General features: G+C 43.2%; 1 protein-coding gene across 3 annotated transcripts in view; it reads left to right on the top strand.

The window, feature by feature from the left end:
* The first annotated feature begins 910 nt into the window (after positions 1 to 910).
* The window catches only part of LOC129862376 (tetraspanin-9), a 322,087-nt gene continuing 306,779 nt past the window's right edge, over positions 911 to 16,218 (top strand). For all 3 annotated transcript variants that reach the window (XM_055933974.1, XM_055933972.1, XM_055933975.1), the window contains exon 1: positions 911 to 1,194. The gene's annotated coding sequence lies outside the window, so the exon portion shown is untranslated. The remainder of the gene's footprint in view (positions 1,195 to 16,218) is intronic.

Raw genomic sequence — 16,218 nt, 5'->3', positions numbered from 1 at the left:
GACAAAATGGCTTAAGGACAACAAAGTCAAGGTATTGGAATGGCCATCACAAAGTCCTGACCTCAATCCTATAGAAAATTTGTGGGCAGAACTGAAAAAGCATGTGAGAGCCAGGAGGCCTACAAACCTGACTCAGTTACACCAGCTCTGTCAGGAGGAATGGGCCAAAATTCACCCAACTTATTGTGGGAAGCTTGTGGAAGGCTACCCAAAACATTTGACCCAAGTTAAACATTTTAAAGGCAATGCTAACAAATACTAATGTAGTGTATGTAAACGTCTGACCCACTGGGAATGTGATGAAAGAAATAAAAGCTGAAATAAATCATTCAATCTACTATTATGCTTACATTTCACATTCCTAAAATAAAGTGGTGATCCTAACTGACCTAAGACAGGGAATTTTTATTGGATTAAATTTCAGGAATTGTGAAAAACTGAGTTTAAATGTATTTGGCTAAGGTGTATGTAAACTTCCGACTTCAACTGTTTTTTGGATCAAAAGTAGTAGTAGCACATTAGTAACTTATAAAACAACATTGGGGTTTAGGCATTTGGTTTACCTATAGACTAGTTCTACTAATGTTGCTTGTGACAATACACTGAAAGGTCACCTATGTTATTTGACAGGAATAATCCATTGTTTAACAATACTTAAATTCCCTAGGACTTAAGAGTTGGCTTTCAGATATTCACTTTACGAGATACGATCTGTGAGTCATATTACATCAATTCCACTCAATGGCAAAAACAAGGATTGTTAAAAAATTAACGGTTCAGTTTTGGAATATAGCGGTCCCTCCAAACATTAAATTCCTAAATATACGTTCGTATCACGCCTGTAGGAGTCAGTAAACTAAGCTTTTCCACCTTTCTTCCCCCAGCATGCTCCATTTCCTCATCCAACGGGAGAAATACGAGCTCAGTATCAGCATGTAAACGAGACTCAGAAGTAGGCTACAGAAAGTCACTATTTACGTCTTTGCTAAATACCCCGTCAACCTGGGCACCCTATGGAGGGACAAAGCTCTAACAAATTATAAAACAGTAGGCTAATATCTCGCTGTAGAAAACGTAATGAAAACTTTGTTCATTGCTTGCAAGTTCCCAGGCATGTTTTTTTCTGGATTTGCTCTGCGCTGATACAAGTCTGACAGTTTACAACAAAGTAATTTGTAAGGAGATTCTCGACAGGTAAGACCGCATATTAAACTCTACGTTATATTGTAGTAATTCACAGTACTGTTTTAGACAATTAATGGGTGTTTCGTTGTTGACTATAACAATTCAATAACTTTACCAAGTTTGCTGATAGCTTTGTTTAGCCGAGCTGCTGATTTCACGAGCTGTTAGGGCTTCATACAGAGCACGTATAAGCGCACGTATAATTTGCAACAAACACAACGATTATGTTGTGTAGTCTACCATAAAATAGCATCACGTTCACATGATGTTAGTTACATGGGATTAATGTGTGAACATGTCACTATAGGCTACTAAATTAATACAAAATCAAATGTAGCCTCAAAGTATGAAGGAACATTATAAGCATAACATTGAAATGTACTTTTCGGGAAGACGTTTTCACATGTGATTAGCCAACTAGTGAGCATACAATTTGTATAAAATGGTGCCAGCAGAAATTGCTGCATGCATCATTCCTAAAGGAATGTACAGTATATGGGTTATGCCTCATGCAGAGACCTAAGCAATGTGAAGTATCAAGACATAAATTCAGAGCACTTTGAGGAGGAACAGCTGAGAGGCGGCTAGTGCTGATCTAGTATGTGGGAAGCATGCCTTGTCAAACAACTGTCTTCTAGCTTGAACAACTGTCTTCTAGTTTGAGTGCCATAATGATTGTCTGTCTGTCTTGCAAAGGATGTGTCTGAAGCACAGATATAGCATGTTTATTGCTTAACAATGTTATCACGTCTATCAATGGCTTTTTAGACCAATATATGACAGAGTCAGAGCATTCCTTGTAGAGGTCGACCGATTAATCGGCATGGCCGATTTAATTAGGGATGATTTCAAGTTTTCATAACAATCGGTAATCTGCATTTTTGGAAGCCGATTATGGCCGATTACATTACACTCCACGAGGAGACTGCATGGCAGGCTGACCACCTGTTACGCGAGTGCAGCAAGGAGCCAAGGTAAGTTGCTAGCTAGCATTAAACTTATCTTATAAAAAAAACGATCAATCTTCACATAATCACTAGTTAACCTGTTTGGGCTGCAGGGGCAGTAATGAGTAGCCGGATAAAAGGTGCCCATTTCAAACGGCCTCGTACTCAATTCTTGCTCGTACAATATGCATATTATTATTACTATTGGATAGAAAACACTCTCTAGTTTCTAAAACCGTTTGAATTATATCTGAGTAAAACAGAACTCATTTTGCAGCAAACTTCCTGACAGGAAGTGGAAAATCTGAAATCGATGCTCTGTTCTAGGGCCTGCCTATAAATGATATGACAACGATTGTTCCCGACAAAGGACCCCTTGTACAACATTCTGATGAAAGATCATCAAAAGTAGGACCCATTTTATGATGCTATTTCAAATATCTGTCGAACATGTGAAATAGTCGTTTGCGCCCAGATTTTGGTTACTCTCTCGCTATACCTAAGCTGGATGTCGTAATGAAGTTATTTTTAGAATTCTAACACGGCGATTGCATTAAGAACTAGTGTATCTATCATTTCCTATACAACATGTATTTTTTAGTAACATTTATGTATAGTTATTTGGTCAGAATAGTTGAGTGCCATAAAAATATCCGCACATTCTGGGAAAAAGATGCTACGTTAGCACAATGTATAACCACTGATTTCAGCTCTAAATATGCACATTTTCGAACAAAACATACGTGTATGTATAACCTGATGTTATAGGACTGTCATCTGATGAAGCTTATCAAGGTTAGTCAAAAATTATATATATATATATTTTGCTGGTTTATTCGCTATCGCTAACGTGCCTATTGCTATCGCTAACGTGCCTTGATGAATGAATGCGGTAGTGTGGTAGGCTATTGTAGTAAGCTAATATAATGCTATATTGTGTTTTCGCTGTAAAACACTTAAAAAATCTAAAATATTGGCTGGATTCACAAGATGTTTGTCTTTAATTTACTATACACCATCGATTTTTCAGAAATGTTTTATGATGAGTATTTAGGTATTTGACGTTGGTGTCTGTAATTACTCTGGCTGCTTCGGTCCTATTTCTGACGGCAGCTGTGATGGTAGCTGCAATGTAAAACTGATTTATACCTCAAATATGCACATTTTTCGAACAAAACATACATTTATTGTATAACATGTTATAAGACTGTCATCCGATGAAGTTGTTTCTTGCTTAGTTTGGTTGGTTCTTGGTTAGTTAGGTTGGCTTTGTCCATGCTACCTGTGCTGTGAAAAATGTCTGTCCTTTTTTGTATTTGGTGGTGAGCTAACATAAATATATGTGGTGTTTTCGCTGTAATTTTGGCTGGATTCACAAGATGTTTATCTTTCACATGCTGTATTGGACTTGTTAATGTGTGAAAGTTAAATATTTCTAAAAAATATATTTTGAATTTCGCACCCTGCACTTGAAGTGGCTGTTGTCATATTGTGCCCGGCTTCGGGCTTGCAGCCCAAAGAAGTTAACTACACATGGTTGATGATATTTGTAGTTGAACTAGCTTGTCCTGCTTTGCAAATAATCAATGCGGTGCCTGTTCATTTATCATTGAATCACAGCCTACTTTGCCAAATGGGTGATGATTTAACAAGCGCATTCGCGAAAAAAGCACTGTCGTTATACCAATGTTCCTAACCATAAACATCAATGCCTTTCTTAAAATCAATAGACAAGTGTATATTTTTTAAACCTGCATATTTAGGTAAAATAAATATATGTTAACAGGCAATATTAACTAGGGAAATTGTGTCACTTCTCTTGTGTTCTGTGCAAGCAGAGTCAGGGTATTTGCGGCAGTTTGGGCCGCCTGGCTCATTGCGAACTGTGTGAAGACCATTTATTCCTAACAAAGACTGTAATTCATTTGCCAGAATTTTACATAATTATGACATAACATTGAAGGTTGTGCAATGTAACAGCAATATTTAGACTATTGAACGGTTCTGTATTTCACTGAAAGAATAAACATTTTGTTTTCGAAATGATACTTTCCGGATTTGACCGTATTAATGACCTAAAGCTCGTATTTCTGTGTGTTTATTATAATTAAGTCTAGATTGAGCGGTGGTAGGCAGCAGCAGGCTCTTAAGCATTCAGTCAAACAGCACTTTCCTGCATTTGCAAGCAGCTCTTCGCAATGCTTGAAGCACAGCCCTGTTTATGACTTCAAGCCTATCAACTCCAGAGATTAAGCTGGCAATACTATAGTGCCTATAAGAACATCCAATAGTCAAAGGTATATGAAATACAAATGGTATAGAGAGAAATAGTCCTATAATAACTACAACCTAAAACTTCTTAACTGGAAATATTGAAGACTCATGTTAGAAGGAACCACCAGCTTTCATATGTTCTCATGTTCTGAGCAAGGAACTTAAACGTTAGCTTTTTTACATGGCACATATTGCACTTTTACTTTCTTCTCCAACACTGCGTTTTTGCATCATTTCAACCAAATTGTTCATTTGAGACTAAATATATTTTTATTTGTATTATATTAAGTTAAAATAAAGTGTTAATTCAGTATTGTTGCAATTGTAATTATTATATATATATATATATATATATATATATATAAATCGTCCGATTAATCACTATCGGCTTTTTTTGGTCCTCCAATAATCGGTATCGGATTTCGGCATTGAAAAATCATTATCGTGTCTCACCTGTCGTAAGAACGGGACCAAGGTTCAGCGGATGTTGAGCTCCACATATTTAATTCAAAGAGAAACTTAAATAAAATATATCGATAAACGAACAACTAAACGTGACTACGTGGTGCACATGCACAAACACAAAACAATATCCCGCAAACACAGGTGGGAAAAATAGCTACTTAAATATGATCCCCAATTAGAAACAACGATTACCAGCTGCCTCTAATTGGGGATCATACAAAACACCAACATAGAAAATAAAACTAGAACACAACATAGAAATTATAAACTAGAATACCCCCTAGTCACGACCTGGCCTACTACACCATAGAGAAACAAGGGCTCTCTATGATCACGGCGTGACATATCGGTCGACCTCTAATTCCTTGTTTAGCCTATAACCATTGTCATTCCTTTTAACTTCTCTAGGGTAGGGGGCAGCATTTGGAATTTTGGATGAAAAGCATGCCCAAATTAAAGTGCCTGCTACTCAGGCCCAGAAGATATGATATGCATACAACTGGTATATTTGGATAGAAAACACTCTAACGTTTCCAAAACTGTTAAAATAGTGTCTGTGAGTGTCATGCCCTGACCGTAGAGAGTGTTTTATGTCTCTATTTTGGTTTGGTCAGGGTGTGATTTGGGTGGGCAGTCTATGTTCTATGATTTTGTATTTCTATGTGTTTGGCCGGGTGTGGTTCTCAATCAGAGGCAGCTGTCTATCGTTGTCTCTGATTGAGAACCATACTTAGATAGCCTTTTCCCACCTGTGTTTTGTGGGTAATTATTTTCTGTGTGTGTTTGTGTGCACCTCGGTTGCGTCACATTCTTTGCTGTTTACCTGTTTGTTTTTTGGTTGTTTCGGTTTCACTTTCATTAAAAGATGTGGAACTACATGCACACTGCGCCTTGGTCGATTTATGACAGGGAGTTTGAGGATAGCGAGCGTGACAGAAATACCCACCACAAGAAGACCAAGCAGCGTGCGCCAACCTGGAGGAAGAGTTGGACGGGGGAGGAGAGAATGGTAGAGGACAAGACCCGGTCACTGAAGCCCGAGAGGCAGTTCCAAAACATTTTTTGGGGGGGTACACGGGGAGTGTGGCAGAGTCAGGTTGGAGACCTGAGCCAACTCCCCGTGCTTACCGTGGCGAGCATGGGACTGGTCAGGCCCCGTGCTATGGGGTGACGCTTACGGTGTCGAGGCGGAGCATTCACAGGCCGGTGTGCTCGGTGCCAGCGTCCTGCATTTGCCGGGTGGAAGCTGGCATCCAGCCAGAACGGGTGGGGCCAGCTCTGCGCTCGAGACCGCCAGTGCACCTCCACGGCCCAGTGTATCCGGTGCCTTGGCCAAGGAAGAGGTCTCCCTCCTGCCCGGAGCTGCCAGAGTCTCCCTCCTGCCCGGAGCTGCCAGAGTCTCCCTCCTGCCCGGAGCTGCCAGAGTCTCCCTCCTGCCCGGAGCTGCCAGAGTCTCCCTCCTGCCCGGAGCTGCCAGAGTCTCCCTCCTGCCCGGAGCTGCCAGAGTCTCCCTCCTGCCCGGAGCTGCCAGAGTCTCCCTCCTGCCCGGAGCTGCCAGAGTCTCCCTCCTGCCCGGAGCTGCCAGAGTCTCCCTCCTGCCCGGAGCTGCCAGAGTCTCCCTCCTGCCCGGAGCTGCCAGAGTCTCCCTCCTGCCCGGAGCTGCCAGAGTCTCCCTCCTGCCCGGAGCTGCCAGAGTCTCCCTCCTGCCCGGAGCTGCCAGAGTCTCCCTCCTGCCCGGAGCTGCCAGAGTCTCCCTCCTGCCCGGAGCTGCCAGAGTCTCCCTCCTGCCCGGAGCTGCCAGAGTCTCCCTCCTGCCCGGAGCTGCCAGAGTCTCCCTCCTGCCCGGAGCTGCCAGAGTCTCCCTCCTGCCCGGAGCTGCCAGAGTCTCCCTCCTGCCCGGAGCTGCCAGAGTCTCCCTCCTGCCCGGAGCTGCCAGAGTCTCCCTCCTGCCCGGAGCTGCCAGAGGCACCCTCCTGCCCGGAGCGTCTAGAGGCACCCTTCAGCCCGAGGCCCGCTACGAGGGTCCCCAGTCTGGGGTCGATGGTGAGGGTCCCCGCTCTAGAGGCGCCACCTAAGTGGGCCGAGCCAGAGGTGGAGCGGGGTCTACGTCTCTCGCCAGAGCCGCCACCGCAGAGAAATGCCCACCCAGACCCTCCCCTATAGGTTCAGGTTTTGCGGCCGGAGTCCGCACCTTTTGGGGGGGGGGGGTACTGTCACGCCCTGACCGTAGAGAGCGTTTTATGTCTCTATTTTGGTTTGGTCAAGGTGTGATTTGGGTGGGCAGTCTATGTTCTATGACAGTAGAATGGCAAGATGACAGCAATCTGTAAGTCATTGAGAAAGGACATCAGTTCTGTATGTGAATACATGATAACAATGATGGAGAAATCGGATTAACTCGAGGGACAATCAAGGTGGAACAACATGGTTGTGGATGGAATCTCAGAATATCCACACGGAGTCTGAGCACAAAATGATGGAAATGATCTCAGAGAAACTGAAGATTGACCACAGGAAGATTGAGGTGGAGCTCGCCCACAGGACTGGAAAACCCACCATGTGACAAACCCAGGCCGATAGGGGTCAAGTTCCTGAGGGTCAAGGACAAGGTAGTTGTTCTGGAAAGAGCCAAGAACTTGAGAGGAACATATATAGTGCATTCAGAAAGTATTCAGACCCTTTCTCTTTTTCCACATTTTGTGATGTTACAGTCTTATTCTAAAATGGATTGAATAACACTTTTCCTTTTCAATCTACACACAATACCCCATAATGACAAATTGAAAACATTTTTTTATTTTATATTTGCACATTTATAACAAATTTAAAAACATACCTTATTTACATAAGAATTCAGACCCTTTGCTATGAGACTTGAAATTGAGCTCAGGTGCATCCTGTTTCCATTGATCATCCTTGAGATGTTTCCACAACTTATTTGGAGTCCACTTGTGCTAAACTCAATTGATTGTACATGATTTGGAAAGGCACACACCTGTCTATATAAAGGTCCCACAGTTGACAGTGCATGTCAGAGCAAAAACCAACCATGGGGTTGAAGGAATTGTCCGTAGAGCTCCGAGACAGGATTGTGTCGGCACAGATTTGGGGAAGGGTAACAAAATATTTCTGCAGCATTGAAGGTCCCCAAGAACACTGGCCTCCATCATTCTTAAATAGAAGATGTTTGGAACCACCAAGACTCTTCCTAGAGCTGGCCGCCCGGCCAAACTGAGCAATCAGGGGAGAAGGACCTTTGTCAGAGAGGTGACCAAGAACCCGATGGTCACTGTGACAGAGCTCCAGAGTTCCTCTGTGGAGATGGGAGAACCTTCCAGAAGGACAACCATCTCAGCAGACAGAAGCCACTCTTCAGTAAAACACACATGAAAGCCCGCTTGGAGTTTGCCAAAAGGCACCTAAAGGACTCTGACCATGAGAAACAAGATTCTCTTGTCTGATGAAACCAAGATTGAACTCTTTGGCCTGAATGCCAAGCATCACATCTGGAGGAAACCTGGCACCATCCCTACGGTGAAGCATGGTGGTGGCAGCATCATGCTGTGGGGATGTTTTTCAGTGGTAGGGACTGGGAGACTAGAATAGGATTGAGGGAAGGATTATCGGAGCAGAGAGATCTTTGATGTAAAACCTGCTCCAGAGCACTCAGGACCTTAGGCTGGGGTGAAGGTTCACCTTCCAACAAGACAACGACCCTAAGCACACAGCCAAGACAATGCAGGAGTGGCTTCGGGACAAGTCTCTGAATGTCATTGAGTTGCCCAGCCAGAGCCTGGACTTGAACCCAATCAAACATCTTGAGAGGATATGCAGAGAAGAATGGGAGAAATTTCCCAAATACAGGTGTGCCAAGCTTGTAGCGCCATACACAAGAAGACTCGAGGCTGTAATCGCAGCAAAAGGTGCTTCAACAAAGTACTGAGTAAAGGGTCAGAATACTTATGTAAATGTAATATTTCAATTTGCAAACATTTCTGAAAACCTGTTTTTTGTTTTGTCATTATGGGGAATTGTGTGTAGATTGAGGGGGAAAACCCTATTTTAATTCATTTTAGAATAAGGCTGTAACGTAACAAAATGTGGAAAAAGTCAAGGGGTCTGAATACTTTACGAATGCACTGTATGTGTAACTGATAGATGCACACAAACACTACATGTTAATGTTTTTAAATGTACTGTATGTAAATTGTAATGCAATTTTTGTTGTCTAACCCCCGTAAGACTAGATGTCACCATTGGCTTTGGCTAATGGGGATCCTAATATATCAAATACAAAATCAGATTGCGCCTTTTAAATGCATTTCTTGCATTTTCCATTGTCCTGGATCTGATATGTTTCCTCAAGCACTTGGTCAATATTGTCAACAGCCACATTTTTGGTTTTAACCTTTATTTCCATAGACAGTTGGCCCTGTTTTTTTTTATTGAGCTCTTAAAGATGAGCCATGAGTGAAAAAGGGCGACAATCTCATTCCTTCAATGCATTCTCCAGATGTTATGTGCATTGCACTTTACATGCTTTGAAGCATATTCAACGGTTCACTTGTAGGCCCATTGTGGTTGACCACTCAGTATACTGTACAATGTCTGTCAAGCCTGTACAAACATTTTGTTCAGACATTTTCTAATTTATCAGTCTTTGTCAAGTGTTTTCCAAGTCCACTTAAACAGACCAATGTCCCTTCATACCACATTTTGCCATACTTTCGGATTCTTCATCCTCTCCAGAGGGAGGTGTTGAAGTCACACTTGAGAAAGCACAAACCAAATAGATTTTTTAAATTCTCTGACAAAAGTCCCTCTACTTCTACTCGAGGTGAAAATGATGAATCAGACACCTTATTGATAGGAACAGCTCATGGTCCTCCTGGAATCAGATTTTTTTTTGACTCAATCGTGGAACGTAGTCAGAGAAATGCTGATGAATGTCTTGCTTGAGTTGTGTATACAACTGGTTCACCTCTGATGCTCATAGGCAATGTGTATTGGAAGAGATTTCTGAATATTCTTCGCCCAGCATACACCCCTCCAACCTGAGATGCTTTATCAACTAATTTGCTGGATGCAGAGTTCAACAGAGTTCAACAGATTTCAAGTGAAGGTCAAGCAAATCATACAGAAAGCAGATTGTATTGCAATCATCTCTGATGGGTGATCGAATGTTCGTGGGCAAGGAATAATTAACTACATCTCCACCCCTCAACCAGTATTCTACAAGAGCACAGACACAATGGACAACAGACACACTGGCCTCTACATTGCAGATGAGCTGAAGGCAGTCATCCATGATCTTGGACCACAGAAGGTATTTGCACTGGTGACAGACAATGCTGCGAACATGAAGGTTGCTTGGTCTAAAGTGGAGGAGTCCTACCCTCACATCACACCCATATGACTGTGCTCCTCATGCATTGACTTTGCTCCTCAAGGACATCATGGCACTGAAAACAATGGATACACTCTACGAGAGCCAAGGAAATGGTTAGGTATGTGAAGGGTCATCAAGTTATAGCAGCAATCTACCTCACCAAGCAAAGTGAGAAGAATAAGAGCACCACATTGAAGCTGTCCAACACCTGTTGGAGTGGTGTTATCATGTTTGACAGTCTCCTGGAGGGGAAGGAGTCTCTCCAAGAAATGGCCATATCAGTCTGCCAATATGGACAGCCCCATCAAGAGAATCCTCCTGGATGATGTATTTTGGGAGAGAGTGGTAAGCAGCCTGAAACTCCTGAAACCTATAGCAGGAGCCAATGCACGGATTGAGGGAGACAATGCCATCCTGTCTAATGTTCAGACTGCTTGCAGATGTAAGAGAAGAAATCTGCACTGCCCTGCCCTGCCCACCTCACTGTTGCTCCAAGTAGAGGAAACTGCAGTTCTGAAATTCATAAAAAAGCATGAAGACTTCTACCTGAAGCCCATACATGCAGCAGCGCACATGTTTGACCCAAAGTATGCTGGCAAGAGCATCTTGTCTGATGCAGAGATCAACAAGGTCTATAGTGTCATCACAACTGTGTCGTGCCTCCTTGGCCTGGATGAGGACAAGGTTCTTGGCAGTCTGGCGAAGTACACTTCCAAGCAATGGGATGGAGATGCAATATGGCAGTCGTGCCAACATATCTCATCAGCAACCTGCTGGAATGGACTTTGTGGATCGAAGGCTCTATCCCGTTGCCTCCATCATCCTCCCAATCCCACCAACATCAGCCACCGCAGAGCGCAACTGGTCCTTGTTTGGGAACACACACACACCAAAGCACGCAACAGGCTGACCAATACAAGGGTTGAAAAATTGGTGGCCACCCGGGCAAATTTGAGGCTTTTTGAGCCTGACAACGAGCCATCCTCAACAAGGTTGGAAAGTGACAGTGAAGAATAGGCCTCAGAGTCTGATGTTCAAGAGGTGGACATTGAGGAGGTCCAGGGAGAAGACGTGGAAGCCTGAGAGGAAGATAAGCAAAGCTTTAGTTTCTAGACTTTTTACAGATGTACAGTCATGGCCAAAGTTTTGAGAATGACACAAATATTAATTTTCACAAAGTCTGCTGACTCAATTTTTATGATGGTAATTTGCATATACTCCAGAATGTTATGAAGAGTGATCAGATGAATTGCAAAGTCCCTATTTGCCATGCAAATGAACTGAATCCCCCAAAAACATTTCCACTGCATTTCAGCCCTGCCACAAAAGGACCAGCTGACATCAAGTCACTGATTCTCTCGTTAACACAGGTGTGAGTGTTGACGAGGACAAGGCTGGAGATCACTCTGTCATGCTGATTGAGTTCGAATAACAGACAGAAGCTTCAAAAGGAGGGTGGTGCTTGGAATCATTGTTCTTCCTCTGTCAACTGTGGTTACCTGCAAGGAAACATGTGCTGTCATTGCTTTGCACAAAAAGGGCTACACAGGCAAGGATATTGCTGCCAGTAAGATTGCACCTAAATCAACCATTTATCGGATCATCAAGAACTTCAAGGAGAGCGGTTCAATTGTTATGAAAAGGCTTCAGGGCGCCCAAGAAAGTTGATTCAGCTGCGTGATCGGGGCACGACCCGTACAGAGCTTGTTCAGGAATGGCAGCAGGCAGGTGTGAGTGCATCTGCACACACAGTGAGGTGAAGACTTTTGGAGGACGGTTTGGTGTCGAGAAGGGCAGCAAAGAAGCCACTCCCCTCTAGGAAAAACATGGACAGACTAATATTCTGCAAAATGTACAGGGATTGGACTGCTGAGGACTGGGGTAAGGTCATTTACTCTGAATCCCCTTTCCGATTGTTTGGGACATCCGGAAAAAAGCTTGTCTGGAGAAGACAAGGTGAGCTCTACCATCAGTCCTGTGTCATGCCAACAGTAAAGCATCCTGAGACCATTCATGTGTGGGGTTGCTTCTCAGCCAAGGGAGTGGACTCACTCAACATTTTACCTAAGAACGAACCATGAATAAAGAATGGTACCAACACATCCTCCGAGAGCAACTTCTCCCAACCATCCAGGAACAGTTTGGTGACGAACAATGCCTTTTCCAGCATGATGGAGCACCTTGCCATAAGGTAAAAGTGATAACTAAGTGGCTCGGGGAACAAAACATCGATATTTTGTGTCCATGGCCAGGAAACTCCCCAGACCTTAATCCCATTGAGAACTTGTGGTCAATCCTCAAGAGGCGGGTGGGGCAAACAAAACCCCACAAATTCTGACAAACTCCAAGCATTGATTATGCAAGAATGGGCTGCCATCAGTCAGGATGTGGCCCAGAAGTTAATTGACAGCATGCCAGGGCGGAGGTCTGACAATAAATTTCACATGCTGTTGTGCAAATGGAATAGTGTCCAGAGCATGGAGGAGCTACCAGGAGACAGGCCAGTACATCAGGAGATGTGGAGGAGGCCGTAGGAGGGCAACAACCCAGCAGCAGGACCGCTACCTCCGCCTTTGTGCAAGGAGGAGCAGGAGGAGCACTACCAGAGCCTACCAGAGCACTAAATGACCTCCAGCAGGCCACAAATGTGCATGTGTCAGCATATGGTCTCATTTGTGGCCTGCTGGAGGTCATTTTGCAGGGCTCTGGCAGTGCTCCTCCTTGCACAAAGGCGGAGGTAGCGGTCCTGCTGCTGGGTTGTTGCCCTCCTACGGCCTCCTCCACGTCTCCTGATGTACAGGCCTGTCTCCTGGTAGCGCCTCCATGCTCTGGACACTACGCTGACAGACACAGCAAACCTTCTTGCCACAGCTCGCATTGATGTGCCATCCTGGATGAACTGCACTACCTGAGCCACTTGTGTGGGTTGTAGACTCCGTCTCATGCTACCCCTAGAGTGAAAGCACCGTCAGCATTCAAAAGTGACCAAAACATCAGCCAGGAAGCATAGGAACTGAGAAGTGGTCTGTGGTCACCACCTGCAGAACCACTCCTTTATTGGGGGTGTCTTGCTAATTGCCTATAATTTCCACCTTTTGTCTATTCCATTTGCACAACAGCATGTGACATTTATTGTCAATCAGTGTTGCTTCCTAAGTGGACAGTTTGATTTCACAGAAGTGTGATTGACTTGGAGTTACATTGTGTTGTTTAAGTGTTCCCTTTATTTTTTTGAGCAGTGTACTAATTGAGTGTATGTAAACTTCTGACCCACTGGGAATGTGATGAAAGAAATACAAGTTTAAATAAATCATTCTCTCTACTATTATTCTGACATTTCACATTCTTAAAATGAAGTGGTGATGCTAACTGACCTAAAACAGGGACTAGGATTAAATGTCAGGAATTGTGAAACTGAGTTTAAATGTATTTGGCTAAGATGTATGTTAACTTCCGACTTCAACTGTATGTTGAAAACGTTTTTGGGAGATGCGATGGATCATTGGGGAATCATTCAATATTCCCTTTCTTTTGTTGTTCAGTGAAATCATCCCATGTGAAGAGTCAACTCATTTAATACAATTTCAATTTGTAACTAAATCTTTTTTTTTTTTCTATTGGAAGGACTTAATTGCAAATTATTAAGGTAAAAGATTTGTGTCTGTCTCCGTATGATGTTGTAAATATTTCCAACGCAAAAAAATTACATTTAAATGGTTTTAATATTAATTTGCATATATTTCCGTTAATTCCCACGGAAAGTTTCCACCTCTGAATATTCCCCAAAATGTGCAACCCTAGTCCCAATTATGTTTATTTTGCCTCTGTGTCCCATAGGCTACACTCATGGTGACCAGCTCGAGCCCTTTTCCGCTGCCCCTTCATGAAAGTTCCTATTCTCTTGGACAGTCTGAACAGCGCTGGGTACATCCCATGCCACTGGGCCACAATGGCTGCTATATCAGCATTTTTTTTGTCCTTTTGACCTCTGGCTCAGGGTCTCAGTGCCAGTCTGTACCCACTGTGGCTACAGCTCAGGGCCAATCACAAACAGGAACAAGGCTTGGCCTCTGTCTATTTGAGGCATCCCTGGCTGGATCGGTCCAGGGGGTCAGACTCTGACTGTGCATCTACCCCTGGCTGGCTCACAAACAGCAGCTCAGATCACACCCATACTTTTCAGACTGCTCATTTCAGGATTGAAGACAGTAAATGTATCCATGTTTTTCTGTGCTGTAGTGCACATTTATGAAATGCTTCTCGGATGCGGCCTCCAGCTATACATCCGCTGCGAGCACATTCTGTGTCTATATTTTGACACTGCTATTTGAGCAACCTCACGCTGCCGTTTACTATTTTAGAGTCATGCATTCTGCATGCTCTTGTTTTTAAGCAGTATTTCCTTTGAAATCTCAGCGTGAAACTTGTGTTGCGCTTGCTATAAAATGGTAGGGATCCCTTTGCTCGGTTCCCTTGCGGTTAAGGGTATCTTGTTTAGACAGTTGGGTTATAGTGTTTCAGAAGTGTTGTTCTGGTGTGACTGCCAAGGCATCCCCTGCCATTAGCTCAGATTATTTCAGCTTCGGCAAGGCTTTTACAAGTGCTATCAAACAATGACAGTATTATGAATGGGAAGGCAAGCTGTGTCCTGCTCAGACTGAGACATGTTGATATCTTCCTTATCGGCTCAGAATTGCTGTTATTTAGTACGTTGGTAGATGATGGCAAATACAACATGTCTTATTACCTATAAAGGCTAGAGTTCCTCAGAACTGAGAAAGACTTGACTGGCTGTTACTCTACGATAAGTCATGCTCAATGCAACCCTACCTCATAGCAGTGGTAATGTCTAGCTTGTTGACTAATGGGGGAGGATTTCCTGACAGTGAATGTAGCCAGTGACAATTGTCTTTGTCTGGGTTTTTGGCAAGCCTTGTCTGGGCTTGGCCTCTGGCTGTTTGAACTGTTATCTGAGATGAGAGCCACCTCTCAAAAATAAAAGCTGCATAAAACTGGACTTTTACAAGGCACCTACTGTATAGAGCACTGGGGAGGTAGAAGATGATTAGACAACACCTTTAAGATCCCTATCAGCTATATGTGCTGTAAACTTTAACATGATTGAAATGGTTGCTTCTCTTGGGAGGAAAAATGCTTTACTTGGAAATGAAGGCCTCATACGTGCTCTTAATTTTTAAAGGCCACAATCTGAGGGATTGGTTTGGGTCATGTTTTTACAGTAACAAGGGATGTGTGGTCCTAGTGTTTTCGTAGAGACATTTATAAAAAAAAACACACAAAAAAAAAACTGTATTCATCCTTTACAGCACCACCCTAACATCAACATATGTGAAAATGATATGTTTCTATGTTGTGTGGAAAAAAAGATGTGTGCATCATGTGATTTTAACCAATTATGAGTATGCATTGCTGACTAATTGTCTACTAATTGGTTGATGTAAGCGGAAAGTGTTTCCAATATCTTTTTTACTACAAAACGTAGAAACGTGCCATTTTCACATATGTTGATTTTTGGGGTTGTCACGCCCTGACCTTAGAGATCCTTTTTATGTCTCTATTTTGGTTTGGTCAGGGCGTGAGTTGGGGTGGGCATTCTATGTTTTTGTTCTATGTTTTCTATTTCTATGTGTTTGGCCGGGTGTGGTTTTCAGTCAGAGGCAGCTGTCTATCGTTGTCTCATTGAGAACCATACTTAGGTCGCCTTTTCCCACCTGTGGTTTGTGGGTAGTTTTCTGTTTCGTGTCTGCACCAGACAGAACTGTTTCGTGTTCCTTCTCCTGTTTGTTGTTTTTGTTCGATTTGGTTTTTTGGATTAAATCATGAATACTTTAAACGCTGCACCTTGGTCCACTCTTCCTTCAGCCCACGAGAACCATTACACAGGGGTGGTGCTGGAAATGATGAATATGAAGTTGAAAGATTTCGAAATGTCCTTAT

The sequence above is a fragment of the Salvelinus fontinalis genome, chromosome 9 (assembly GCF_029448725.1).
Source record: "Salvelinus fontinalis isolate EN_2023a chromosome 9, ASM2944872v1, whole genome shotgun sequence".
Lineage (NCBI taxonomy): Eukaryota > Metazoa > Chordata > Actinopteri > Salmoniformes > Salmonidae > Salvelinus > Salvelinus fontinalis.
The sequence above is the reverse complement of the archived record's forward strand: the minus strand, read 5'-3'. Positions and strand labels throughout refer to the sequence as shown.